General features: G+C 45.3%; 1 protein-coding gene across 4 annotated transcripts in view; it reads left to right on the forward strand.

Annotated features, from left to right (window-relative positions):
• Positions 1-568: 568 nt before the first annotated feature.
• The window catches only part of tead1a (TEA domain family member 1a), a 243,881-nt gene continuing 219,995 nt past the window's right edge, over positions 569-24,454 (forward strand). For all 4 annotated transcript variants that reach the window (XM_078549374.1, XM_078549375.1, XM_078549377.1 and 1 more), the window contains exons 1-2: positions 569-753; positions 1,264-1,445. The gene's annotated coding sequence lies outside the window, so the exon portion shown is untranslated. The remainder of the gene's footprint in view (positions 754-1,263; positions 1,446-24,454) is intronic.

Here is a 24,454-nt window from a genome sequence, read left to right on the forward strand (position 1 = left end):
CAGGTGTGTTTTCCCTGGTGTTCTGGCCAACATTTATCCCTCAATTAACATCACAAAAAAAGGTTTCTGATCATTATCACATTGCTGTTTGTGGGAGTTTGCTGCGTGCAAATTGGCTGCTGCGTTTCCTGCACTAAATGACTATAATTCTAAAGTACTTCATTGGCTGTAAAGTGCTTTGAGTGGTCATGTAAAGCGCTCAATGCAAGTCTCACGTCCTTCTGTGGGGGCTTGCTGCGTGCAGATCGGCTGCCGTGTCCACAACGTTGACAATGCTTGGCAGAAGTGCCGCACTAGCTGTAAACAGCTTTGGGATGTCCTGAGGTCATGAAAGGTGCTACATAAATGCAAATCCTTTATCTCTTAAATTAGCACATGCTGCGGACTACAAGTCCCAGAAGGCACTGCACCCCTCAGCACACGCGCACTGGTGCCTGTTTACCCTCACTCACCCAGCCTCCCCCTACCCCAGCCCAATAGAGGATGACGTTTCCCGGGGCCCCACCCCCCCCCTGGCTGGGGCCGGCAGTGCGCAGACTCGAGCTCGCGTTCATTTCATTCCAGTTCTCATTCCTGGAATTCTTGCGAGTGCTGTGCCGTTCACCAGCTCTGCAACTCACTGCAATAAAAACACACCCCAAAAAAAAATACCCCCTCCCCTCAACAGCAAGTTACCAAACTTTTCCTTTTCTAAAAAAATATAATACTTTTTATGCATTTATAAGAGTTTAAAAAAAATCCTGAGGTGAGTTTGTATCATTTTTGTTTGAAACAATGTATCTATTTTTAGTAATAATGTATCTAATTTTTGCAACAAGCAAAATATAACTGATACTTCTGGATGTGTGGGAAAAAAAGGAGGAAAAGAATTTTCGGATCGATTGATTTGCTTGAAAATAAAGAGAATTGAGGGAGTGTTGCTGTGGATTTGGGTTACAGCCCGCTCCCCGCGCCCAGGCAAATCTGGCGCAAAAAATCTTTGACATTTTTAACATTTTTTTCCCCTCTCTCTCGCTCTCCTCTCTCTCTCTAAAGCAGAACTTCCGGACGCAAGTCTTTAGAGGGAGAGAAATGTTTTCGCATTTCAAAAAAAAAAATAAGCAAAGTAGTAATTTACCGGCGAGAGAGTGTTTATTATTTTAATTATGTGTAGATTTTGTTTGTTTTTTTTTCTCCTCTGGTGTTTTGTGCTGAAGTAAAAAAATGCGAATGAAAGTCGGAATTTCGTGTCTTTTTTTCTTCTATTCCTGGTGCAGGGGGAAGAAAGAGGGAAGGAAAGGAGAGAAGGTGCTAGGAGCGGCGGAGCTGGAGGTTTCTTGTGTGGGGGGTGGGAAGAGAGGGAGAGTGTTCACCGCCTGGCCTAGCCTGCTCAGCACTGCCTCACCGCCGACTTGTTGCAAATCCCAGGAAAAGTCGAGTGCTTTCCCCTTTCTCTGTGTCTCTGAGTAAGTAATTCAATTCCTCTACCCATTTCTCGCCCTCCTTAGCGCACACAGTAAATATTTGCTTAGATTCTGACGTAAGGGTGCAGTGATTTTCACAAAGTGCATTCACATACATCTCTTTAAATCACAGCCCTATACTTTTCTATAATTTTATATATATATAATATAATTTTTCGCTTCTCTTTCTGTGCTTGCATAGTTTGAAAATACTATTGTGACTTGTGGAGAAGGGGGCTGATTGTGCGGAGCTAAATGAACTTTAGCAATGCAAAGGAGGAGATACTACATATTCTTTTTTTTAAAAAAAAATCTCATTTCTATAACCGAGATCTTTTACGCTTGTTCTTTTTAAACAAAAAAAAGTTAAATTGAGTGCCCTACCCTGCCTCTTGTGCTGTAACTGGGCTTGTGATCGCTCCTCTAACCTCTGAAGGATTGTTAAATAATTTTGTACAGTAAACGGATTGCAGATGAACAAGGATGGTCGATGATTGTACTTGTGTGAAGTTTATTTTTTTTAAAATTGCAACTAATGGCTTTGGAAATGAGCATTTCTGGTTATGGAAGTGCCGGAAAGTAGTGGCAGCCCGAGTCGTGATCTAAATGTGTCAGCCATGGTTTTAGGGTCTGTCTGGGGAATTGGGGAAGCACATTTCTCAAAACCAGCACGGTTCGAAAAAATGATAACTTGGTAGGATGTAAGGCTTGGCGAGCTGAATTCCATACTTTAGATAGTGTTTAGAATCTGCAAGAAACTCTGCCCGCAATATGAAGAAATTTTTATCCTTAAACCAAAAACAATCTTTTGTGTCTGTGCATATTTTGTGTCTTTATTCATCCTTAGATATTGGGTACAGCTAAATTCTGATACAGTTTGGTAGCAGGAAATTCTGTTACTTCCTGGATTAAATCTCTTAAATAGTTCCAAAAATTGATGCATTGTGCCTGTTAGTTGCCAGGATAAAATTCTGCAATATTTACAGGATGTTCAATATTATAATAAAACTTTTTGAGACAGGAGGATTTTTTCTCTTTTTTTCTCTTTTACTGCTTTTCTTTTCTCTTTCCCTTTTTCTGTCTTCCCGTTTCTTTTGTCCCTTTCCTTTCTCTCTTATTTACTCTTTCTCTGTCTACTGGTAGATACTTTGCTCAAATTACAAGTTGATTTCCCAACTTGAGAGAAAGGAGCCAAGAATTAATGAACTTTAAAATGGAGTTCAGACATTGGCTGGGCCAGTGTCAGTTACCATAGCGTTGTGTGTCTGGTTTTTGAATGGCTGATTGTGGAATAATTCCATGTTTTATATAAATGACTGAACTTGTAGACATTATCTTGGAGCACGATAAAGGTTGAAGGAAGTGCATCTTACGTAGCGGGTTGCATGTGATTCCAGTCCAAAAAATAGATTTAAGCAGCGGTGTCAGAATCAGGATTATTGCTTATCAGAAAAAAATATTTTTCTATTTTCTTGAACATGCTACTTGTCAATTTGGGTATTCCAGTTTATTAGCTTGTGTGGCAGTTAGCAGTTGCTAAGAATTCAGTGTAGTGGAGGGATTGGAAAACAGTATGAAGTACCTTCATCTCGAATTCAGAATGTTTATTTTGACATATTTGATTTTACTGAGTATGAGTAATACCACTCTTAAGCTTTAAAATGTTACAATTGCTAAATCACTTTTGTTACCATTTATGTAGTTTTAAATTTGTGTTTTTAAAAAAATCATGTCATAACTTCAACCCTTATTTTTAATGGTAAATTTATTGGGTTCTGTGAATAATATTTTTGCATCTTAGCTGTAAAGTAGTTTTCTCATTTTGAAGTACTGTTGCTGTTACAAGACCTGATTTCTAACTGTGTCTTATTCTCATTCTCTGGGCCTGCTGTTTGGTCACTCCAGAGAAGTGCTATTTCTTCACCTTTACTGAATGTTACCTTACCCACACGGGCATGCAATGATAAAGGAGATTATTTACAGCAGACTAATGTAATTACTGTTGCTTTCAAAATGGACACCAGTTGCCTTGTCTGTTTGATTACATATCATAGGAACAGGAAGAGGCCATTCAGTACCTCCCCAAGCCTATTCATCCATTCAGTTGGATCATGGCTGATTTGTGTCTTAACTCCATTTACCCTCTTTGTTCTGTATCCCTTAATACCCTTACGCAACAAAAATCTATCAGCCTCAGTTAAATTTTCAAATAACCACCAACCTCAACCGATTCTTTGGGGGAGAGAGTTCCAGATTTCCACTACCCTTTGTGTGAAGTGTTGCTTCCTGACATCACCCCTGAATGGCCTGGCCTGAATTTTAAGGCTATACCCCCTTGTTCTGGACTCTCCCACCAGAGGCAATAGTTTCTCTGTCTGTCAAAATGATTCCTTTAATCATCTTTAAAAACCTCAGTTTGGTCACCCCTTAATCTCAATTCAAGGGAATACGAGCCTAGTCTGTGCAACCTGCCCTCATAATTTAATCCTTTTAACCCCATTATGATTCTGATGAATCTGTGCTGCACCCCCTCAAAATCCAATGTATCTTTGCTGGGGGCCGTGCCCATAAGTAAGCACAGTACAGTAAATGGGAGCTAACCAGATTTGCATATAACTGTAATATAACTTCCACTCGTTTGCTCTCCAACCCCCTTGAGATAAAGTCCAATATTCCATTAGCCTCGATAATTACTTTTCTGAACTCTCTAGCCTAAATTTTAAGGTTATGCCTCCTTGTTCTGGACTCCGCAGAGAAACTAGAAACCGGTAACTGTGACATAATCAACTTCAGATAGCTGGAAGGTGACCAAAAGAACTAATTAAAAAAATTATAAACTGAATTAGAAATAGAAACTGAATTTGTACATGGTCAGATTTGAGCTTTCCTTTTGCCCCTGGATTGTAATATCCTTTTAACTGCATGTGTAGATCTGTGCTGTCAATGCACACCCCTTTAGCCAGGTGGCTGGGGAGCAGCACTTTGTATCATCATAGACTGATACAGCACAAGTGGAGACCATTCAGCCCATTGTGACTGTGCTGGCTCTTTGCAAGAACTAACCAATTATTAGTTCCATCTACCCCCCCCTTGCTCTTTCCCCATACCCATGCAAATTTTTCCCCTTCAAGTCATTCCAAATATCCAATTCCCTTTTGGAAGTTATGATTGAATCTGCTTTCACCGCCCTTTCAGGCGTTACATTCCAGAGGATAGTCCTCATGTCAAAGATGTGTTAGTCTTATCTCAGAAGATCCTGCCTATTTGATCCAGGGGTTGAAACATTGGACCAGGGCCAGTGAAGCTAGTAGTGGGGGCCACTGATTGACCCAACAGACCAATGAATTCATCTCAACAGCAATTTGTGCTTGCTGCTTTGTGCTCACGCATGCATGAAGTGTCTAGTGCTGACTTTTCTTTGCAAGCTGCCTTTAATATGTGTGAAGGATGACTCTATAACACTGGGCCACTGTTTCTTGCTATGGACCAGTGCCTCTGTCAACTTATGGTTCTGGCAGCCTAATTTCAAGCCCTGATGCACTCAAGTTTGATTCCAAAAACCTTGCAGTAGTAGAAGAGCTAGTACAAGATCCATGGTAACTAAAATTCATAACTCATCAACTCCACTGAAATTTGCCCGTTGTGCATTAAATAAAACATGTTTCAAAATAACACAAGTTGAATTGATGGGTTAAAAAAAAAGAAAACACTCTCTACCTTTTTCACGAACTGGGTTGTAATCAGAGTATCCAAAGTTGAATCTGCACTGTATCAAGTTTCATATTGACAGCTAGCTGCCTTATAAATGACATTGCGTGTTTGTTCTGCGACTGGGAGCTGCGTTGCTAGCTGTTTATTGCCCATAATACCTTGATTTATTAAGGCCTGCAGCAACTTAGCAGAATCGGTTTGACATATACAACATTCTGCTGTAGAGAGCACCTAAACAAAGTTTATTAAAATTCAATATCTTAAAAGATTTGCATCTGAGTCATCTCTAGACATAGCAGCATAGATGTTAAAATGGGATTATAAACTTAAAAAGAAAGCAGACTTTTTTTTTTAAAAAAGAAACGCGTTCCCTTTTTGAGTAGGTCTAGTTGTGTGGTCTGGAAAATCTGGCTTTTGTGATGTTTTTGCTAATTGAAAACTATCTGCCTTTTGTTTGGAAGGATTTCCTGCCGATCTGTTTTTTTTAAAATGTGCTGTTAATGTTTCACTTTTATACTGTTCATCATCGTTACCACTGTAAACAGATTTTCTTCTTAACTTCTGACATGGCAAGATGGTGAGAATTAAATCCGTTTGTTGAAGGGGGGTACTGGGGGAGGATGGATTGTAATTGAGTTATTTTATTGTAGATTTATAGAGATGTAAACAACAGGCACTTGGTTTTATTGTAATTTGGGGAATACTGGTTTTAAATTGTTTTTGTGCAGTGAATGATCAATTGGTGTGTTTTTATTTATATTGAATGTACTTTAATTTACTTCAGTGTTTATATAATCTAGAGAATTTGGACTAATAGTTGGGAGTGTGAATTGAAATTTCACTGATAGTTTGAGGATTTGAAATCTTTTTTGTAAAAAAAACTCTGTAAACTAAAAGCTGAATATGAAGCTGTCAGGTTGTTGTAAAACAAAAACAACTGGTTAATTAATGAACTTTAAGGGAAGAAAACCTGCCATCCTTACCCACCCTGGGTTTATGCATAACTCAGTCACACACCAACATGGTAGACTTCCCTCTGTTGTATCTACCGCTATTAGCGGTTCAAACAGAAGGACCACCACCACCACCTTTTCAAGGAAACTAGAGATGGGTAATAAATGCCAACTGTGCCCTGATGCCCACATCCAGAAATTAATTTTAAAAAATCCTTAAAACGTCTTTTAATATTTTGTGCTGAAATGCTATTTACAAGATTGCAGTTTCATTAATTAAAGCTGCATGATTGTACATGATTTGCTTCTCAATTGTGTTTGACTGCTCCCCACCCACCGCCAGCCCCCCACTCGAGAAAAGACTCAAACTTTGGTCTAACACAGTGAAGAAAATGTGTCTCCAATTCGTAGGATGATTAAATTGATGCTGATGTTCAAGATTATGAGTGGCTTCACCCATTGCCCTGCAAATCACCTTGGGTTGTTAAGTGCAAGTTATTACTGATCAGATTAGTTAGTGAAATCCAAAAGCTGGACGAAACTAGTGTTTTGTTCTCTGTTGGATGAGCCAAGAGATGGTAATTAAGTGTAGATGCACTTAATTTTTTTTCGTGTTAGTAATCTGAAACTCTTGCCCTCAACAGCTGCTGGGGTTGGAGCTCAATTGAAATTCTTAAATCCAAGATAGATAAGATTTTTGTTAGGCAAAGATATTAAGGGTAATGGAATCAGGATGCATAGATGGAGTTAAGATACAGATCAGTGATACTCCAATCGATTGGCGGTATAATTTCAAAGGGCTGAATGTCCTCAGGTTTTTATAAATGGCAGAAGGCTGAAAGGCCTACTTCTGTTCCTTTATTCCTCGTAATTTCTTGACACGAGTGCTAGAAATTCTGTTAAGTTTTTGGCTTTATAAATGATTGGTAATGATGAGAAATGTTAATACATTCTCCACATATTGAGTTAATACATTATTTGGCTTCCCCTTAAAAGATTTTGAGGTCACATTTGATTTTTGTGTGTTCAGCTTTTTTATCCTAATTCAATGCAGTTATAGGTTTTGGAAAAAGAAAGGCTGAAATATTAATCCTACCAGGCAGTCACATCTAACATTGGTATATGGTGGTTTGGCATTCTTAAAATGCTGCAGTTAATTAAGTACAAACCCATGATTTTTAGAAATTTATCTTTGAAGACAGTAACGTGGTGTCCATTTACAAAAAAAAACCTTAGGAGGAGTGAAGCAGATTAGAACAGCTCATTAACCTCTTAAATCTGGATCCAAAATTAGCCCAGACTGATGGAATGGGAGCCGACTGATGGCTGAGGAGATTGTGACTGAAAGGAGTATGGATGTTAGTAAGAGTCCACTGAAAAGATCTACCCATAATTTGGGCTCTAACTACAAAATTTAATGTAGGGTGAAAAAAAAGTAAGCAACGATTGCAGTTGGCATGGTCTCCGAGTTCCTGAATGCCAGCAGGTTTCATTGCCTACCTAGATCATGTTGACCATGTCATCGTAGACTGAATGTAATCTTTATGTTGTGGAGATAGAAACATAGAAAAATAGAAGCAGGAGTAGGTCATTCAGCTCTTCGAGCCTGCTCCACCATTGAATGTGATCATGGCTGATCCTTTATGTCAACGACATACTCCCGCTCTCTCCCCATACCCCTTGATGCCTTTAGAGTCTAGAAAACTATCTATTTCGTCCTCAATATTCAGTAACTTGGCCTCCACAGCCTTTTGTGGTAGAGAATTCCACAGGTTCATCACCTTTTGAGTGAAGAAGTTTCTCCTCATCTCAGTCCCAAATAGCCTACCCCGTATCCTGAGATTGTGACCCCTTGTCCTAGGACCCCCTCCCACACACACACAAACACACACAAGCCAGAGGAAACTGCATCCAGCCTGCCCAACCCTGTCAGAATTTTATACATTTCAATGAGATCCTCTTTCATTCTTCTAAACTCCAATGAATACAGGCCTAGTCGGCCCAATCTCTCCTCTTAAGACGAGTTTGCCATCCCAGGAATCAGTCTGGTGAACCTTCGCTGCACTCCCTCTATGGCAAGTATATCCTTTCCTAGATAAGGAGACCAAAACTGCAAACAATACTCCAGCTGTGGTCTCACCAAGGCCCTGTACAGCTGCAGTAAGACATCCTTGCTCCTGTACTCAAGTCCCCTTGCAATGAAGGCCAACATACCATTTGCCGCCTTTAACTGCTTGCTGCACCTGCATGCTTGCTTTCAAAGATTGGTGTACAAGGGCACCCAGGTTCCTTTGTACATCAACATTTCCCAATCTATAAAGAGGAAAGAAAAGTTTGCATTTTCATTGTGACCTTCATGACCCCAAGACATCCCAAAGCGCTCTGCAGCCAATTAATTACCTTTTGAAGTGTAGTCAGTGTTGTAATGTCGGAAACATACAAATAGCAATGAGATAAATGACCAGTTAAACTTTGTAGGTGCTGGTTGAAGGTTAAAAATTGGTCAGGACACAGGCGATAACTCCCCCTGCTCTTTGAGGGGGCCTTGTTATAATGTTTCATCTGAAAGACAGGGAAGGTCACCCCAGCATCCCAGCCAATATTTATCCCTCAAATAACATTACTTGAAAAAAAGTCATCACTTGTCTCATTGCTGCTTGTGGGAGCTTGCTGTTGCATTTACTACATTACAACAGTGACTGCTCTTCAAAGTACTTAATCGGCTGTAAATTACTTTGGTTGTGGAAGGTGCTATAATTTGTTCCTAATCTTGGGAGTAATGTACCCAGTTAGAATAAGACCATAAGACATAGGAGCAGTTACTGAAGGAGTGGATAGGGAGTGTTACCTTGTATTTGATGCAGAAAGTGGCAACCTGTTCGTTTTTTGCACCAACAACCTTTCCCTCGTATCTAATTTATCCAGCACATTTTGTCCCAGTGTCATGGCTTTTTTCAGTTTAAAATTTTAAATTTATTTTAGAAAAAGAATCAAGGATAATTGCTAGTTGCCAGTGTTTTGGAGCCTGAAACTTAACTAAATATTTTCAGATCTGCACAGCTCCCTCATTAAATAACAATAAAACTCTGATTGACCTGTGTTTATTGACAGTCTGAGGGCTGCAGCCTCAAAGGTACGCAGGCCCACCTTACAAGCAGAATAATACAACCGCCCATTACATGCCTTGAGGTGATGCCTTTCTTCCATTAAAGGTGCTATATAAATACAAGTTGTCTCATTATGTCCTCTCAATTGCCAATTACAAACTTAATTTAAATTTTTTAAATGAATATTGTGAAACTGGAACTGAATTGATTGTTTGGTGCTTACACTAATGGGACATAGCTTCTTAATAATCACAGTCTTTGTTCCCTAATTATTGCTCTTTTTAAGTCTGGTTGACTCGGGACATAACTGTCACAGTCCTGGGAAAGAATTCCCATATAATTCCTGAAATGAGAGGGATGCCCAAAGAGGAAAGATTGAGTAGAATGGGCCTGTACTCTCTTGGTGTTTAGAAAAATGAGAGGTGCTCTTATCAAAATGCATAAAATTCTTAGAGGACTTGACAGGGTAGAGGCTGAGAAGCTGCTTTCCTTTGGTTGGAGAGTCTAGAACTAGGGGACATAGTTTCAAGATAAGTGGCTGACAATTTAAGACTGAGACGAGGAGAGATTTCTTCACTTAGGATTGTGAATCTTGGGAAATCTCTATCCCAGAGGGCTATAGATGTTCAGCAGATGAGTATATTCAAGATTGAGATGGATAGATTTTTGGGCACTAAGGGATGTGGGGAAAGGTTAGAAAAGTGGAGTTAATTGGAGCATCAACCACGATCTTATGGAATGGTCGAATAGGCTGAAGGGGCCATATCGCTTGCTTCTACTCCTATTTCTGATGTCCTTATACTATGCTAGGGAGGCAAAGAACTCCCTGGAAGCCCCAGGAATATATCTTTTTGGGAAGCCCGACACATACCTGAACTGCAACAGTGGGTGCCAGTGTGGAGCACTGTGAGTAGCTGACTGTGAGTGAAGGAAAGTTATCTAATGAACTCCAAAAAAAAAACACACCCTGCAAAAGGAAAATGTTTGTATCAAAGCTGAATTGGAAGATTTGAAACACAAAATTCAAGCTGACTATATTCCTTTGAAAATACACCCAAACTAATGTCTTCAATGAACCAAACTGTTTGAGATATGAACAAGTAAAGTTGTACCAGGAGGAAATAACTCTGAATTTCATTGTTGATAAATTGAAGCAGGAGTTAGGAAAACTCAACCAGAAATTCAGCCAGGCATGACAGCTGGCAGAAAATGCGCTCAAAGAAGTCCCGGCCTTATAAGACTCTTTGAGGAACAAATACTTGTCGCTGGGAAAACATGAGTCAAAAAAGAAGTTGATGCTACTTCAGAAAAAGCTGCTTTGGAACATTCAGTAGTAACAAAGCAATGCACTGAAGCTGAAGGGTGAGAAGGCAAGAGCTGAACAGGAAAGTAAATAGTTGCAAAAACAGCTAGCCATCCTTCAAGATCAAATTCAAGAACAGTGCATAACCCCTCAGCAGCATGAAGGAATAAAGGCTACCCGGAACAGCAGAACAAATTTGATGAGACTCATAAATTACAAGAAAACTCAAGACAAAGTAATTGCACTTCGCAAAGAAAAAGAAAAAAGGCTGCTAAAGGACTTTCACATGCTATAAGAGTCCCTGAGGTCAAAGTTTGTTCCTCTGGAAAATTATGAAGTGAAGCAAAACAAATTTAATGTCACTCTGAAGGAACCGACGAGCCAGTTGGCAGAGAAGACTTAGGAAGGTTCTATATTCAGAAGGAAGCCAAGAGGTATAAGAAAGAGACTACCGAGCTGAAGAAAATGGTTGGACATTTGGAAGAAAACTTGGGAAAACATTACATTTCCAAAGATACATATGAAAAGATGCAAATTAAGAACCTAGAATGGCAAGAACAAGTAGAACTTCTCATAAGACAGTGAAATCTCTCAGAAACAATTGGCAGAAGTGCAATTGCATAATGTAAGCTTGAAGGATAGCACAGAGGAATTATGTTCTGTGGAAGAAAAAGTGGTCAATGAAGAACCAACTTTCACATGTGAAAGATGAGTTTGTAAAGCAAAAACGAGAACTGATGAGAATACTGGAGTTTTGCTCATGGGAAATAGAACAATTGGAAGAGGGCATGAAACATTTAAATGACGAGCTTGTAGAAGCAAATTTAACAAAGATAGATTTTCAATTAAAACTTGATGCATCAGAGGTTTCTAGTAAACATCGTGCAAAATACTTCAAACAGGAGAAAGAATTGCTGATGCATCGGAACAGTTGCTTGAAAGCAGAATGAACAACCAAAACTGAACTTGAACTTTTGTCCAATCTGAGCAACATAAAGGTTGAGACACACAATATGGAAGAGCAAATCCAGACTTTGAAAGCAGGTAAGAGAAACTCTGGGAAACAGAATGGCGCTTTAACAAATGAATTGAAAAGAATTGAAGCAGCCAGTGAACGTGGAGGTGAACAGTCTGAACAGAACTGAATGCCCAGGTGAAGTTGTCATATGAGCTCAGTAGATAACTCTGAAACGAGGACAACTCAATTCAACAGAGCAGTTGATGAGCAGAATGACAATATTCATATGCTCAAAAAACAACTGGAAAAGAAGAAAGTACTCAAATTTGGGTAAAATTGTGAAACAAGTGGGAAGGAGGGCTCAGTTTTTGAAACTTAAACTTCCACATATATCACAATGACGGAAGAAGTGAAAACCAGTGACCAGGAGATAAGCACAATGTTTGACCAAATGTCTGACCATCAGAACAGTCAAAACGATCAAGTGTGGTTTAACATGAAGACGTTAAAGAAAAGGATCAAAACAGACCAAGTTACTTGAACTGTGTCCCCCTCTGTGCGTCCCTGGACTCCCACCCTCAGTCTCTCTATCTCGGCCTCTCTTGGGCACTTGCCCCCTTGTCTCTGCCCCCTTCTCCCCCCCACCCTCTCTCTACCACCCAACCCTCTCTCTACCCCCCAACCCTCTCTCTACCCCCCAACCCTCTCTCTACCCCCCAACCCTCTCTCTACCCCCCAACCCTCTCTCTACCCACCACTCTCTTTCTCCCACTCCCCTCTCTTCCCCCACCCCCCTCTCTCTTCCCCCCACCCCCTCTCTCTTCCCCCCACCCCCTCTCTCTTCCCCCCACCCCCCTCTCTCTTCCCCCCACCCCCCTCTCTCTTCCGCCCCACCCCCTCTCTCTTCCCCCCACCCCCTTCTCTCTTCCCCCCACCCCCTTCTCTCTTCCCCCCACCCCCTTCTCTCTCCCCCCACCCCCTTCTCTCTTCCCCCCACCCCCTTCTCTCTTCCCCCCACCCCCTTCTCCCTTCCCCCCACCCCCTTCTCTCTTCCCCCCACCCCCTTCTCTCTTCCCCCCACCCCCTTCTCTCTTCCCCCCACCCCCTTCTCTCTTCCCCCCACCCCCTTCTCTCTTCCCCCCACCCCCTTCTCTCTTCCCCCCACCCCCTTCTCTCTTCCCCCCACCCCCTTCTCTCTTCCCCCCACCCCCTTCTCTCTTCCCCCCACCCCCTTCTCTCTTCCCCCCACCCCATTCTCTCTTCCCCCCACCCCCTTCTCTCTTCCCCCCACCCCCTTCTCTCTTCCCCCCACCCCCTTCTCTCTTCCCCCCACCCCCTTCTCTCTTCCCCCACCCCCTTCTCTCTTCCCCCCACCCCCTTCTCTCTTCCCCCCACCCCCTTCTCTCTTCCCCCCACCCCCTTCTCTCTTCCCCCCACCCCCTTCTCTCTTCCCCCCACCCCCTTCTCTCTTCCCCCACCCCCTTCTCTCTTCCCCCCACCCCCTTCTCTCTTCCCCCCACCCCCTTCTCTCTTCCCCCCACCCCTTCTCTCTTCCCCCCACCCCCTTCTCTCTTCCCCCAACCCCCTTCTTCCCCCCACCCCCCTCTCTTCCCCCCCACCCCCTCTCTCTTCCCCCCCACCCCCTCTCTCTTCCCCCCCACCCCCTCTCTCTTCCCCCCCACCCCCTCTCTCTTCCCCCCCACCCCCTCTCTCTTCCCCCCCACCCCCTCTCTCTTCCCCCCCACCCCCTCTCTCTTCCCCCCCACCCCCTCTCTCTTCCCCCCCACCCCCTCTCTCTTCCCCCCCACCCCCTCTCTCTTCCCCCCACCCCCTCTCTCTTCCCCCCCACCCCCTCTCTCTTCCCCCCCACCTCCTCTCACTTCCCCCCACCCCCTCTCTCTTCCCCCCCACCCCCCTCTCTTCCCCCCCACCCCCCTCTCTTCCCCCCCACCCCCCCTCTCTTCCCCCCCACCCCCCCTCTCTTCCCCCCCACCCCCCTCTCTTCCGCCCACCCACCGCTCTCTTCCGCCCACCCACCTCTCTCTTCCCCCCCACCCACCTCTCTCTTCCCCCCCACCCCCATTCCTCTTCCCCCCCATCTCCCTCTCTCTTCCCCCCCATCTCCCTCTCTCTTCCCCCCCATCTCCCTCTCTCTTCCCCCACCCCCCTCTCTCTTCCCCCACCCCCCTCTCTCTTCCCCCCACCCCCCTCTCTCTTCCCCCCACCCCCCTCTCTCTTCCCCCCACCCCCCTCTCTCTTCCCCCCACCCCCCTCTCTCTTCCCCCCACCCCCCTCTCTCTTCCCCCCACCCCCCTCTCTCTTCCCCCCACCCCCCTCTCTCTTCCCCCCACCCCCCTCTCTCTTCCCCCCACCCCCCTCTCTCCTCCCCCCACCCCCCTCTCTCTTCCCCCACCCCCCTCTCTCTTCCCCCCACCCCCCTCTCTCTTCCCCCCACCCCCCTCTCTCTTCCCCCCACCCCCCTCTCTCTTCCCCCCACCCCCCTCTCTCTTCCCCCCACCCCCCTCTCTCTTCCCCCACGCCCCCCTCTCATCCCCACGCCCCCCTCCCCCCTCTCATCCCCCCACCCCCCCTCTCATCCCCCCCACCTCCCCTCTCTTCCCCCCCACCTCCCCTCTCTTTCCCCCCACCCCCCCACTCCCTGCCCCCCACCCTCTCACTCCCTGCCCCCCACCCTCTCACTCCCTGCCCCCCACCCTCTCACTCCCTGCCCCCCCACCCTCTCACTCCCTGCCCCCCCACCCTCTCACTCCCTGCCCCCCCACCCTCTCACTCTCTGCCCCCCCACCCTCTCACTCTCTGCCCCCCCACCCTCTCACTCTCTGCCCCCCCACCCTCTCACTCTCTGCCCCCCCACCCTCTCACTCTCTGCCCCCCCACCCTCTCACTCTCTGCCCCCCCACCCTCTCACTCTCTGCCCCCCCACCCTCTCACTCTCTGCCCCCCCCACCCTCTCACTCTCTGCCCCCCCACCCTCTCACTCTCTGCCCCCCCACCCTCTCACTCTCTGCCCCCCCACCCTCTCACTCTCTGCCCCCACCCTCTCACTCTCTGCCCCCCACCCTCTCACTCTCTGCCCCCCACCCTCTCACTCTCTGCCCCCCACCCTCTCACTCTCTGCCCCCCACCCTCTCACTCTCTGCCCCCCACCCTCTCACTCTCTGCCCCCCACCCTCTCACTCTCTGCCCCCCACCCTCTCACTCTCTGCCCCCCACCCTCTCACTCTCTGCCCCCACCCTCTCACTCTCTGCCCCCCACCCTCTCACTCTCTGCCCCCCACCCTCTCACTCTCTGCCCCCCACCCTCTCACTCTCTGCCCCCCACTCTCTCACTCTCTGCCCCCCACCCTCTCACTCTCTGCCCCCCACCCTCTCACTCTCTGCCCCCCACCCTCTCACTCTCTGCCCCCCACCCTCTCACTCTCTGCCCCCCACCCTCTCACTCTCTGCCCCCCACCCTCTCACTCTCTGCCCCCCACCCTCTCACTCTCTGCCCCCCACCCTCTCACTCTCTGCCCCCCACCCTCTCTCTCTCTGCCCCCCCACTCTTCTCCCCTCTTCCCCTCCCCCATTCTCCCCTCTTCCCCTCCCCCATTCTCCCCTCTTCCCCTCCCCCATTCTCCCCTCTTCCCCTCCCCATTCTCCCTCTTCCCCTCCCCATTCTCCCCTCTTCCCCTCCCCCATTCTCCCCTCTTCCCCTCCCCCATTCTCCCCTCTTCCCCTCCCCCATTCTCCCCATTTCCCCTCCCCCATTCACCCCTCTTCCCCTCCCCCATTCTCCCCTCTTCCCCTCCCCCATTCTCCCCTCTTCCCCTCCCCCATTCTCCCCTCTTCCCCTCCCCCATTCTCCCTCTCCCCTCCCCATTCTCCCTCTCCCCTCCCCCATTCTCCCTCTCCCCCTTCCCTCTCCCCCTTCCCTCTCCCCCTTCCCTCTCCCCCTTCCCTCTCCCCCTTCCCTCTCCCCCTTCCCTCTCCCCCCTTCCCTCTCCCCCCTTCCCTCTCCCCCCTTCCCTCTCCCCCCTTCCCTCTCCCCCCTTCCCTCTCCCCCCTTCCCTCTCCCCCCTTCCCTCTCCCCCCTTCCCTCTCCCCCCTTCCCTCTCCCCCCTTCCCTCTCCCCCCTTCCCTCTCCCCCCTTCCCTCTCCCCCCTTCCCTCTCCCCCCTTCCCTCTCCCCCCTTCCCTCTCCCCCCTTCCCTCTCCCCCCTTCCCTCTCCCCCCTTCCCTCTCCCCCCTTCCCTCTCCCCCCTTCCCTCTCCCCCCTTCCCTCTCCCCCCTTCCCTCTCCCCCCTTCCCTCTCCCCCCTTCCCTCTCCCCCCTTCCCTCTCCCCCCTTCCCTCTCCCCCCTTCCCTCTCCCCCCTTCCCTCTCCCCCCTTCCCTCTCCCCCCTTCCCTCTCCCCCCTTCCCTCTCCCCCTTTCCCTCTCCCCCCCATCCCTCTCCCCCCCTTCCCTCTCCCCCCCATCCCTCTCCCCCCCTTCCCTCTCCCCCCCATCCCTCTCCCCCCCATCCCTCTCCCCCCCTTCCCTCTCCCCCCTTCCCTCTCCCCCCTTCCCCCCCTCCACCCACCTCTCCCCTCCACCTTCCCCCTCCCCTCCACCCCACCCTCCCCTCCCCCTCCCCCAACTTCCTGCCTCCCCTCCTCCCCCCTCCCTCCTCCCCCCTCCCCTTCCCCCCCTCTCTCTCCTTGGTGCGTGTGTGCCTCTCTCTCTCCTCTGTATGTGCCTCTCTCTCTCTGCTCTTGTTTTTGTGCATCCGTCTGTCTGTGTCTCTCTCTCTCTCTCTTTCTGTCTCTGTTACACCTGTCTGTCTGTCTCTCCTCTGCATCTGTCTGTCTGCCTCCCACCCCGTGTACATGTGTGTGTCTCGTCTGTATGTGTTTGTGTCTCTGTTGCTCTCCCCCTCTCTATGTGTCTCTTCTCTGCCCTTCACTGTCTCTCTTCCTCCTGTCTCTGTCCATTTGTCTCTTGCTTTCTACACCCCCCCCCCAACCCTCTCTGTCTCACTCTTTCGCCATCTCCCTGTCCCTGCCGCTCTGTGATGAATCTCAAAAGCCAGACAGTCTGTGAGTCTGTGTCTGTAGTCGACATCTGGTTTACTCTTTTTATTCACCTGTTACGTAAAATGCAAATACAGAATTGCACTATTGCCCCCGGAGCCCTGCAAATTCATGCTAATGACCATTTGTCAAACAGCGCTGGCAATCCCGTTCTGTGGTGATCTATTGTTATTTAAGCAACAGGCAGCACAGGTTCTGACACCATATGGTTAGTGTATGCTTCAGATAAGCTGCCTGTTAATTTTGCTTATCAATAGCATTTTTGATATGCCTCATGTCTGGGTTGCCAACCGCCCCAGCCTCACGCTTGAATGCTTCTATAAAAGCAGGTTTGCGCTGTCGTTCCTTTTCCCTCAATGGAATCTCTTCATTCCTTTGTGTTAATTGTTGCCCCGCTCTGGCATTTTAATAACAATTATGAGGCTTTGGAGTATCGGTGATAACACAATGTGTAGCTGCATTGTGTTGGGCGTAAGCGTGTGTCTGTGTTGTGTGTCTGTTTTTCTAATATATAATACAAAAAAAAAAGCATTTTGCTGCAGTCAATGAAGTAACTTTTTTTAAGCAGTGGCATTCCATGTAGATTTCCTTTTTCAAAAATGGATTGTATGTAAATGTTAGAAGTGGAAGCTTTTGGACACTTCAGAACCTAAGATAACGTGGGGTGAGTTTGCTTGGTGCATAAAAAAAATAAAGTTGTCCCACGCTAATAATTCACAGATACTTGAGGGGAGATGCGGAATCCAATCTGTATTTAATGGTTGTTTTTTTTTTAATCCTTGCCTTTGCAAAATTGGGAAGTTTTTGTCTCTGTGTGTGTGCATGTGTGTTATGTATTTTGTTGGACATCAATCCTAGAAAACAAAATGCGAAAAAGTCTGCAGAAATTTTAGTTACCGTTGTTCTCAACTATGTGAATTGGAAATTATTTCCCAGTTTTCTTAAAATTTTAATTACACAAAGTTGCCTTTTTCGAGGTTAAATTTTAAGTGTGTGGCCGCCTTTATAACTAAATAGTAACGCATGATTCTGTTGAACATAATCATGCTCCTTCAAAATCCCGCAGGAATACTTTGTGTATGTTCAATGCTAACAAAAGTCAAAGTGGGTAGTTATAAGCATTCACTTGTGTCTGCCCTGAGCTCGAGCATTGAGAGAATTAATTCTTAAGGAAAAATACAACAGTCAGAAAGCAGCAATGCATCTAAACTGCGAGATGCATAAAGTCATGTTGGATGCTTGAAGTTTGCTGGGTAGGAAGGTCATGACTTCATTCTGGTGATTTTAAAAATCTTTCTCAATAGCCGCTATGGAAACAGCTGTATAAATGCAGCTTGAATCAATTTGTCTGCTTCCCTGTTTCGCTGTTCAGTGTTGAATGATCGGCTGTGTGCACTGTGAAACATCTTCTGATCACTGCAGCTGAAGTGAAATGTGCATTTTCTTTTGTGCGAGTAAAGCAACCTCCAGTTTGTCCTTTGATAGAATTAGTAACTTGCCGTAATTCTGTCAGTAATTGACTGATTAAGGTTACGTAAATTACAGCATACAAATTAGGAATGAGCGAATAACAATTTGCTCGTACCACTATTTTAAAGGTAGACAGGCTGACAAAATTGTGTGGCCCTGCACACTCTGCAGTCAGACTGGGTTTACGGGGAAGTCCCGTCCGTTCATCCATTGGTCCCAGTGCTCACTGACCTACGTTGTCTTCCCAGCTTTGTAACCTCCTTCAAGTCTGATCTCTCGAGCATCCGCAGATTTCCATCCCTCCACCATTGGCGGCTGTGCCTTCAGCTACCTGGATCCTAAACCTGGAATTCTCTCCCTAACACTCCCAATACCCTCTCTCTATTTTAAAGGTACTCGACAAATGCAAGTTGTTGTAATTGCTTTGCTGTTGCATCTATCACTCCACCCGTTAGAAAGGAATGTTGGAACAGAATGTTCTAGATTGGGTTCTTTCTAAAGAAAAGTTTGATTACTTCACTAGTAGCTTGTCTAAGTAAATGCAGTGCACAGTAAGCTCCCACAAACTGTTATGCTATAACAGCAAAATAATCTGTTTTAGTGATGTTTGTTAAGGAATAAATATTGGTTGAACTCACCTGCTCTTCTTCAAAACAGTGGCCCTAGGATCTTTTATGTCCACCTGTGGGGGCAGCTCGGACCTCGCTTTTAACGTTTCATCGGAAAGACGTCACCTCCGACAGTTCAGCACTCCTTCAGTACTAGCACTGTGTCACTTCCGACAGTTCAGCATTCCTTCAGTACTAGCACTGTGTGGCAACCTGCAGCATGTATTCAAATCTAGGGAGTGGAGCTTGAACCCACAACCATCTGACTCGAGGCAAGAGTGCTACCCATGGCTGGTGAAAGCTGGAGCTTGAGTATAAAGAACAGTCACTGGGTTGGGGTAACAAAGTCATCTGATGTCCATGAAACTATTCCCAGGAAGAATTTAGGACCATGGGAGGGTAGAATTTGGTGTTTTTATTTGGTGGGGTTGTGGTTGCAGGGGGAGAGGACAAGGGTATGTAATGGTTATTTTTACTTGGGAGTTGGGCCTTTACTTTTGTTAATCTAGATTTCTCTTCCTGATCATCTACTGTGGTGGCAGAGGGAGTGAGAAACAGCTGCTGTCCTTGTTTGATGTTTGCTTAGTGATATTGCAGCAGGTAATAGTGTTGGCGAATGTTAATGTTAAATGGGTTCAAGTGTGGTTGTTAAATGGGTTTCCAGTGTGATTCCTCCAGTCATTAAAATGGTCTGTATTAATCAGATGCCTGCAAATGTGGAATTTTGGAGCAGTTTTTCGTTGTATTGGTCGCTTAAATGTTTAATTTGCTACTGCTTTGACACTTGCAAATGAACGAAAAGCTTTTGTGTCTTGTGTATTGTATGTTTTTGTACTATGCAATAAGTATCTGAAATAGCTGTAGAGGAAAGAAACACTTCGATTATACAGTGCCTTTCATGACTCAGGATGCGCAAAGCACTTTACAGCCAATGAAGTACTTTGGAAGTGTAGTCAAAGTCTGTGTGTTGGTTCAAATTGCACATTCACTTAAAACAGTTAGTTTAGAATAGTTGCTGAATTTCCCTACCTCCACCCCACCCCTCTTTAAAAACAACTCAGTTTAAATAGGAACAACTAACGACATTCCTGCCCCAAAAAAATAGTTCTTAGCAAAAGCTGAAGCAGTTGAACTTATCACCTTTTGCTTGTAATATCTCTGCTATTTCAGTGACTTTAATATCACAAATTGATGATAGAGTAAATAAGGAGAAACTTCCTAGTGGCTGGGGTGGTGGTGTGCGGAACAGTAATCTGAGGAATCGGATTTAACATGATTAGCAAAAGAACCAGAGGGGAGATGAAGCAAAATTTCTCTTTTTATACAAGTCATGATGATCTGGAATGTATTGTCTGAAAAGGCGGTGGAAGCAGATTCAATATTAACTTTCAAAAGGGAATTGGATAAATAGTTGAAAGGAAAAATTACAGGGCCATGAGAAAAAAGCATTGGAGGAGTAGAACTAATGGGATAGCTCTTTCAAAGAGCTGGCACAGGCACAATGGGCTGAATGGTCTCTTTTTGTACAGCATGATTCGTACTGTCTCAGCGTTATTCCCTGACCTACCATTCTCTCTGAGACTCTCAGTTCTCTCTGTCTTCCATATAGTGTGCCAGACATGAAGAGAGAACAAAAGCTGGAAACTGTGAGGCACAAAGGGTAGAAAACGGAGACAAGGCGAGGCTTGCAGAACTGGGGGGAGAGAGTGAGCAAGAGACCAACCAGATGATGTAGAAATGACCCAGTCACTAAATTTAATAATGAAAATGCTCACTAAGTTCAATTTGCTCAAAATTTACAATCAATCTAATTGCTGCATTTAATTAACTTGCTACCAGCGTTTAACAACTGCTACATTACCAAATCCACATATGAAGCAGATTTTGTAATTGCTACGATTAAGAATGAAATTTTGTCTGATTTAAAAAAAAACTCTAGATTTGTTGTAGACTCTGCCAGTTGTCTTAAATATATGAATTCCAATTCCCCGGACTATCACAAAACAGTGTTCAGGATTAGATGTTTTCCATTCTGCTTAGGACCTATTGACTAGCTTGAATGCATATTTTGGTCTGGCTTTAATATGGCACCAACCAACTTGATCACAGAATCTTTACAGTGTAGGAGGCGGCCATTCGACCCATCGAGTCTACACTGGCTCTCTGAAAGAGCATTCTACCTATCCCCATTCCCCTGCTTTATCCCTGTAACCTTGCACGTCCTTTCTTTTCAGATAGCCATCCAATTCCGCTTTGAATACCTCAATCGAACCTGCCTTCACCGCCCTCTGAGGAAGTTCGTTCCAGAGTCTAACCACCCTCTGGGTGATGGTGTGGTGGCAGTGAGTGCACTTGTTTTATGCAGTGTACCTGACAACAGCGATTAAAATGGCACACTCGATGGGCCAAATGGCATCCTGTGCTTTGCTGTTCTATGTAAACAAAGGAAACTCACTTTTTTCCTTCATGCTCACCAATTCACAAGCCAGCACACACTACGATCCTGGTCAAACAAATCACCTAAAAACAATATTTTAAAAAATTGCTCCAACTTCTCTGGCTGCTTTACCAACCACTCACTCATTACTGCCTGAAAGCTACTTTTGTAGCACAAATGCATTTGAAATAATTTCTCAACAAAAAAATTGAGTTACTGATAAATCTGCCTATTTTTAGTTTTAGAAATCCCTGAAACAAGTTTCCGTTGAATACGTCATCCCCTTTTCTCTTGGGGAAGGAGCTGGGATTGTTGCCAGTGCTCATGGAGTTTGCATGAACTTCTGATTTATTTCTCCAAGCTCCTGATATGCTCCATGTTAATTTTCAGGCCCTGATAATTGGGACAGGTTACATAGACTTTTACAGCACAGAAAGAGGCGATTTAACCTAACTGGTCCATGCTGATGTATGTGCTCCACATGAGTCCCCTTCCACCCTATATCATCTCACCATATCAACCTGTTCTTCTATTCTTTTCTCCCTTCTGTTTATCTAGTTTTCCCTTAAAAGCATCCATGGTATTTGCCTCAACTACTAAAATGGCAGAATTCTACATTATTATTGCTCTCTGGCAGCTTTCACTGCTTGGACTGGTGGCTGGGGTGGGGTGTACCTCCTATATGGTACTCCTCCCCATTGTTGCCTCCAGCTTCATCGACAATCACCATTGAGGACTGGATGCAGTTCCAGCCATGGCCACTGCTCTCAGTGGCACTGCTGGGACTGGAGAACTGTCAGCCATTTGATTGGCTGGAAACTTGGGAGGTGGGACTTCCTCCCCAGGTGGGAGAGACCTTTGCCCAGGGGGCGGGGTGAGGGGTGGGGGGGGGTTGGGCAGCATGGTGGGAAGCCCACACTCCTGATGGATAAAATATTGCTCACCTCTGCTTTTTTCTAAAAAGGCACTATTGATTTGCAAGCAGTATGTGGTGGATTACCATCTTGTGCTTGTGTGCCTGAGGTGCACTGAACTCCATTTCAGAAAGTGAATGCTGTCGATTTTCTTGTGCTATTTTGAGATCTATTTCTGGCTTCCAGAGACAGCTAGCGGAGAGGATCGTGTGAAAAAGGCTGGAATTCAGCCCACTGCTGTCTAACAAATCCATTATAAAACCATGGATGAAAGATGTCCACCATCCCAGGATTGTACTTTGACTTATTCTTGTCGCCACCGTTATACTTTCATCTGCTGTTATTCTCCTGTGATTCATTCTTGCGTCGGTACAATTTTCTCTACATGTGAGTATTGTCAGCAGAAGCAATATGGCACTAGAATGCTATAGCATTTTAGATTAAGATTATGCTGCAAATTACCCATATTCCACAGATATCTTTTCATTATCACATTGCTATTTGTGGGAGCTTGCTGAGCACATTTTGGCTGCCTTGTTTCCAACATTACCAAAGTGACTACACTTTAAATATTCATTTGGATGTGAAATACTTTGGGATATCCTGAGGTTGTGAAAGATACCATAGAAAAGCAAATCTTTCTCCTATACATTGAGTTTTTGTTGTTTCTCAATAGTGTTTGGTCCATTGCTGTTGACATATGCACTTATTCAACAAAAAAAAAATTTGGACATCTGGCAAGGCAGGGCATTGGTTACCCATCTCTAGTTGCTATTGAGGTGGTGTTGGGCTGCTGGTTGAGATGCAGTACAACTGAGTGGTTTGCTAGGCTGTTTCAGAAGTCAGTTATGGGTCTCCTGCATTGGTGTGGGACTGGTGATGGTATGCATGTCCTAACTAGACTGTGATTCAGGAGCAGAAAATTGGACAGCTTCATGATCACTTATTCAAAATCTCACACTGCCAATGTGTGATTTGTGCTGGCATTCCCTGGCTTACAGATTTAGGAACAGGAGAGCAATCAGTTAACATTTGACACTCAGCCACATAGGGAGGTATTAAGGCGTGAGCAAAAGCTGGATCAAAGAGGTAGATTGCAAAAGGAGCACCTTGAAGGAGGTTAGAGAGGCAGAGAGATTTAGGGAGGGAATTCCAGAGCATAGGACCCAGGCATCTAAAGGCACGGCCGCCAGTGGTGGAGGAAAGGAAATGAGGGATACTCATGAAGTCAGAATTGGAGGAACGCAGATAAAGTTGTGTTTTGAAACTGGATTATTGAACTGTTGTTGCAGGATGTTTTCTTCTGTTGGGTTGGTGATCCCGGTTTCACGACAAATGGGTGTGAACAAAAATAACTTCTGTCATCATCACCTGATAAGAAACATTGTTTCCTCTCCTGCAATGAGGTCTGATGCAGGAATGTGTGCGCTCTTGCTTCTTAACTCTGCTCTATTTTCCCCCACTCCTCCAACGGTTTCAGCTGATCACACAGGTCAGGTTTCCCAGGATTATCCTTGCTCACCGAGTTTCTTGTGGGTTTGAAAACAAAAATGAAGCCTGACACTCCAGTGTAGTACTGAGGGGGAGTGCAGCATTGTCAGAAGTGTTGCCTTTTGGATGAGATGTTAAACCCAAGGCTCCATCTACCCTCTCAGATGAATATAAAATACCCCGTGGCACTAATTTGAAGATGAACAGGGGAAATCTGGGCAATATTTATCCCTCGGCCAACTTCACAAAACAGATTATCAGTAATTATCTCGTTTCTGTTTGAGGGAGTTTACTGTGTGCAAATTGGCTGCTGCCTTTCCTACAACACAACAATGACCACACTTCAAAAAGCACTTCATTGGGTGTAAATTGCTTTGAGATGCCTGGGTGGGCATCAAATATATAAATGCAAGTTTTTTTTATTTTGAATTTCATGCAACCTGGAGGATTGAAAAAAGACTTCTTAGCACTATTGCCTCATTACCAGTTGAACCCTTGATCAGAGCTTCCTGTTAATTTGGTTACCTGGTACTAATCTGTGTAAAGACAAAAGCCCCGGAGAGACATATTTTTGTAATTAATTTCTTTTAGTTTCCAGACATTATTCTGGGAAAAGGGCCAAGTTCCACAGTCTCGGCAATTTGGTGAATTCTGTTATAGCCAGCTCCCAGAGTGATTGGGTGAGAAGGAGGGTATGGGTGGGAAAGTGTAGTTGTTTCTACTAATAAACCCTGGGTGGGAGACCAAGGTCCAGTACAGGACATAGACCATTGCAGTAGCAGTTAGATGCATGTTTTTTAAAACACTTGTGTTTCAGGCTAAGGGTTGTCAACTCTCCAGGATTGCCCTGCAGCCTCCAGAAATTAAATGAGTCTCCTGGACACATTCACTGAAGATGCAAAAGAAATAATAAAAAAAAAAATCATTGGAGCAATAAGAAGAGTTTTATTTTAATTTTCTTTGAGCACTTGTTAAAATATTGGAGCGG

This window comes from Cetorhinus maximus, chromosome 9 (genome assembly GCF_964194155.1).
Source record: "Cetorhinus maximus chromosome 9, sCetMax3.hap1.1, whole genome shotgun sequence".
In the NCBI taxonomy this organism is placed as follows: domain Eukaryota; kingdom Metazoa; phylum Chordata; class Chondrichthyes; order Lamniformes; family Cetorhinidae; genus Cetorhinus; species Cetorhinus maximus.